The following is a 5,145-nucleotide window of genomic DNA, read 5'->3' as shown; positions in this document are numbered from 1 at the left end:
TGGTTATATTGTGTAATGGGGAGGTTTGCGCTTCTAGTGCACCTGTCACCCAAATTGTGACCATTGTGCTCAACAGGTAATTTTCAGCCCTCACTCCCCTCTCATTATAAAGTAAGAACATGCAGTGTTGGATTTTCTCGTTTGTGTTTGTTTGACCTGGAGTCTCGTTCTGTCTCCCAGGCTGGAGTGCAATGGCACGATCTCTGCTTACTGCAACCTCCGCCCCCTGTACTCAAGTGATTCTCCTGCCTCAGTCTCCCGAGTAGCTGGGATTACAGGCAACCGCCACCATGCCTGGCAATTTTTGTATTTTTGTATTTTTTTTTTTTTTGTAAAGATGGGGATTCACCATGTTGGCCAGGTTGATCTCCAACTTCTGACCTCAAATGATACGCCCACCTTGGCCTCCAAAAGTGCTGGAATTACAGGCATAAGCCACTGCGTCTGGCCAGTGTTTGATTTTCTGTTTCTTAGTTATTTCACTTAGGAGAATGGCCTCCAGCCCCATCCATGTTGCTGCAAAAGACGTGATTGCATCCTTTTATATGGCTGCATGGTATTCCATAGTGTGTATGTACCACATTTTCCTTATCAAATCATCGGTTGATAGACACTTAGTTTGGTTCAATGACTTTGCTATTGGAGCGCTGGTATTGAAGCCCGCGGGATGCGGGCTCCTGGCTCCTCTGCTCACTGCTGTGCCACGTCAAGCATGTGGCCTCATCACCTGAGCTTGTTTCCTTTGTAGAGAGGACTAAGAACCCTCTGAGTTCTGCCTCCTTCTAGCTGTGTGACCTGAGCAGCTCTTTTCCATCTCTGAGCTTCAGCTTCCTCTCCTGCAAAATGGGAATTGACTTGTGTTAATGACCATGCTGCCAGGCTGTGACAAGGATCACTTGGAGGGTGCAACGTGGGGCCCACTATGCGGTTGGCACTTTGTAACCAGCAACTGAAAAATGATGCTTTTTCAGGTAAAGGCCTGTTGGAAATGGAAGGTTTCATAGTCAGGGTTTGCAGAAAAGCAGAGCCCTCCTGCAGCCATTTTAAAACCGAGCTTTGCAGTGTGACTCCAGACACTCGGCTCTTGAGTTGTGAGGAGGAGGCTGGGCAAACAGCCTGAAGGCAGGGGTCATTTCACGCAGGTGTCCACAGTGGGCATACCCCCAGCCTGGCCCGGCAGCTCAGTGTGCACCCTTTTTACAACATGCACCTGATGGCCTGTTATTGCATGGGGCAGAGCCTGCCAGGGCATGCCCCCAGGGAGCAATGCCAGGGAGCCTGGCCAGGGCGCTCCCACTACCTAACGCCCTGGGAGGCTCTGCTGACGCTGCATAATCAAGAGAGACAGCCCCACCCAGAGGCCCCTGCAACCCATGTATGGGTACTGGTGCTCAAGGAGGGTGGCACAGTCTGTGCAACTCTGGATGTGATTGGTGGAGATGTGTATGTGTGTGAAAGTCAAATCCAGGAGCGGCTGTGACTGGAGGCTGCTGCCCGGGCCCGAGGATGTCCCCACCCCATGCTCTGTCCCACAGGCTCTATGGAAGCCGTTAGTGTCTGCAGGTTCTGGTTCTGAGACCCCACCCATTCCTCTCCAGCCCCGGGGGCCTGCTGCTTTGGCGCCTGGGCAGAACTGTCCTCTCTAAGGGACACTGCTAAGAAGATGAGGCTTGGATATGGGCACACATAGGTTCACATCCCAACTCCTCTTAGCAGCTGCAGAGCCTTAGGCACGTGACTTTACCTCTCTGAGGCTTGGTGTCCTCGTTTGGAAAAATGGGGATGCTAGAGCCTATCTCCTTGGATGTGGTATGACTATAATATTTGGAGAAGGAAGAGATTCAGATTCCATTCCTGTGGTTATAAAGGCTCCCGTGCAGCAGGCACTCAGGGTCCAACAGTCCCTTCCCTTCCCTTGTTGCTATTAGACATAGTGCCTGGATCCCAGGCCCCTAACACATACAGACAGCAGTTCCACCGTGTCCCGGCCAGCCCTGCTTGGGAGCTAGTGGGAAGAGGTGAGATTGGAAGAGGCGACAAAAATGGGAGGCCCGCATCCCAGGAGATCAGCTTGGTACACAAGCTGCAAAGACAGGGGAGCACCTCTGCATCCTCTCAGTGTCAGTAGAGGCAGGACCAATCAGACTTGTAAACCTCAAACCATAAATCACCCCCATGGCTTCATGTGGGTTGTAGGGGCTCAATAGATGATTGTACTGGAAGGTATACTTTAGAAGACACGTGACTCAAGAAGCCCCTCCTCAACTGGCTGGCAGGGAATATATGGTTTCTATTTGCACACCTCCTGGAACAGGGATCTCCCTCTCTCCCAAAGCCACCCTTCCACCTTTGTGGACCAGCTTTGTCTTCCTTCTCTAGTGTGGTGCCCAGAGCCAAAGTGACTTCTGGAATGGTTTAACCAACATGCACTGGAGCAACAAGCCCCTCCTTTGTCCTAAAGACTATATTTCTGTTAATGCATCCCCATTTTGCTCATTTGCTTACTTTCCCTACACATATCACTATTCATCAAACCAGGGTGTAGGGCTACTAACAGCTAAAACTCATTCCCTCACAGCCCTTTCTCTCCTCTCCCTTCTTCTCTCCCTCTCTTATTCCCCTTCTCCCTTTCTCCATTCCTTCTTTCTTCCCTCTCTTCTTCTTTCCTGTTTTTCTCTCAGCTCAGGGCAATGCATCTCTGCAGTCAATTTATACAAATGTGTATTGAGCACCTGTGTCTGCCAGCCCTGTTCTGAGCACTGGGGTTTCATAGACGATTACAGCTTGCTTCCTGCCCACAGGAGCCTCCTGTCTGGCAGTGGAGGGGATAGAAAGGTAACAGCTACAACACCTGTCTTGAGGGTGTAATTGAGGGACAGCACAAAGTGCAGAGGGACCTCAGAGGGGTAAGCAACTACTGTATGTGCCCAAATATAAGGCAATCCAAATAAAGGTTACAGGCACTCCCCCTTCTCCCTGTGAGAAGATGCACTTTATTGCTGAATAATATAAACTTAATGGGGTGAAGATGAAATAGACATCTACTTATAATATTTCATTTATTACTTTAGTTATATAAACATATTTACAATTATTCCCATATAAAATACTAATATGGAAAGATCGCTTTTGTCAGTTTCAAATTTCAGGAAACAATTTGATTCCAATTCATTTCTGTGTGGCTTTGACACTAGTGTCACTATCGTGTGGAGTGGGGGGCAGGCAGCTTTTTACTAAAGCACATCCTACTCTCAGAGATCCAGATGCTAACACACAGCGCTTTCGAATCCATGTGTCACGCAACTGCTGAGCACTGTGTCTCCACATCACAGGTCCAATCCGCATCACATTTTGACAGTGGGGATTCATTTGCTGCAGGTGAGCATATGTGATCTGTACAACCCGGCCACTTACTAAGGTATCTGAAAGTGGCCTTTAAAAGGCCTATTCACAACAACCTCTAACCTTTGCCGTCACAAAGTCATGTTTGTTTGGATTGCCTTATCTGAGGAAAATTCCCTCGATTCCCTTTATAAAATTGCAACCTCCATATGCAACCCAATCTCACATAGATTAAAGGAGGATCAGCCGGGTGAGGTGGCTCAGGCCTGTAATTCCAGCACTTTGGGAGGCTGAGGCAGAGGAACTGCTTAAGGTCAGAAGTTTGAGACCAGCCTGGCCAACATGGTGAAACCTCATCTCTACTAAAAATACAAAAATTAGCGGGGTGTGGTAGTGGGTGCCTGTAATCCCAGCTACTTGAGATGCTGAGGCAGGAGAATCGCTTGAACTCAGGAGGCAGAGGTTGCAGTGAGCCAAGATTGTGCCATTGCACTCCAGCCTGAGTGACAGAGCGAGACTGTCTCAAAAAAAAAAAAAAAAAAAAAAAGGAGGATCATGCTAACGGACCTTTCTCAAACAGAACTTTGGGGTTAAAAATTAAGTCACTGAGCGAGCACCTGTAATATGAGAAATTTGTAACTCAAATACAAGGCAATCTTATGTTCAGACATATGACGTCAGGGTGGGGTGGGGAATCAGGTTTCCCGGAAGTGGAAGCTTGGAGCTGACTTTAAAGACCCGAGAACCCTCTGGGATGGGTCATGTACTGTAAACAGAAGGCACCGGAGATCCAGAAGGCTGTCTCCTGAATATCCCGCTTTTATTCGCATAGCTTTCAGGCCAGTTTTGCCCTGTATCATTGGAAGATCTTGGGCACCTCTCTTCCACTCTCAGAGCCTCAATTTCCCTATCTGTGAAATGTAAGTAATAATACATATTTCATAAGGTCTCAAGGGATACAAAAGCATGGAAAATAGAATTGAAAAAAACAACTCATTTGGAATCGGGTCTTCTTGGGGAAGTCATTGCCCTTCCTGGGCCTCAGTGTTCCAACCTGTGAAATGGAGCTGGAGAAGAGCACAGCTGCACTTCCCACTGAGTGTGGTCCAGGTGCCTGAATGAAGAATGCCTGTTACTGCCTCTGCCAGGAACACTCTACCTATCTCTTCCCATGGCCAATGCCTTCTAGTCCATCAGATGGAGCTTATGTGCCCCCACCCCAGATTCTCCCTAAGCCGCCAGATAATGTCATCTCATCACTCTACTGGGATCTGTTTTATTTTCTTCCTGGCTTTGATTATTAAATAATGTGATCGTAATTGCTTGTTATTTCTATCTTCAGCATGCCATCTCCAGGGCAGTGGGGACCTTGTCTGTATCTACCCGGCCCAGCACAGTGCCTGGCGCATAGAATGTGCTCAATAAATATTTTAACGAATGAGCGAATAAATTAATGAATATGGGTTCCCTCCTCCCAATCTTTGGACACTAGGTTTCTTCTATTCCTCGGCACGTGGCCTAAGGGATGGAAAAGACTCCACCCAAACCCGGGAACCCTGGGTGTACTGTCTCCAAGCCCTTTACGCGGTCCCAGGCACCCTTCTGCCTCTGTGTAAGTTCCCCCGCGGCCAAAGCACTCTCCAAAGAGGTCTGCCGGGGCTAGGACTTGGCCGGCTGGGGTCCCGCGCCTGGAAGAGGGCCTGGCACACAGTGGGCCTTCTCAAAGTGTTAGAACAAACGGGTGACAGGCCAGCAGACTGCCGATCCTGGCACCCGAGGGCACCCAGCTGCCCTGCGCGCCTT

Source organism: Mandrillus leucophaeus, unplaced genomic scaffold, assembly GCF_000951045.1.
Source record: "Mandrillus leucophaeus isolate KB7577 unplaced genomic scaffold, Mleu.le_1.0 Scaffold314, whole genome shotgun sequence".
Lineage (NCBI taxonomy): Eukaryota > Metazoa > Chordata > Mammalia > Primates > Cercopithecidae > Mandrillus > Mandrillus leucophaeus.
This window is presented reverse-complemented; position numbering follows the sequence as displayed.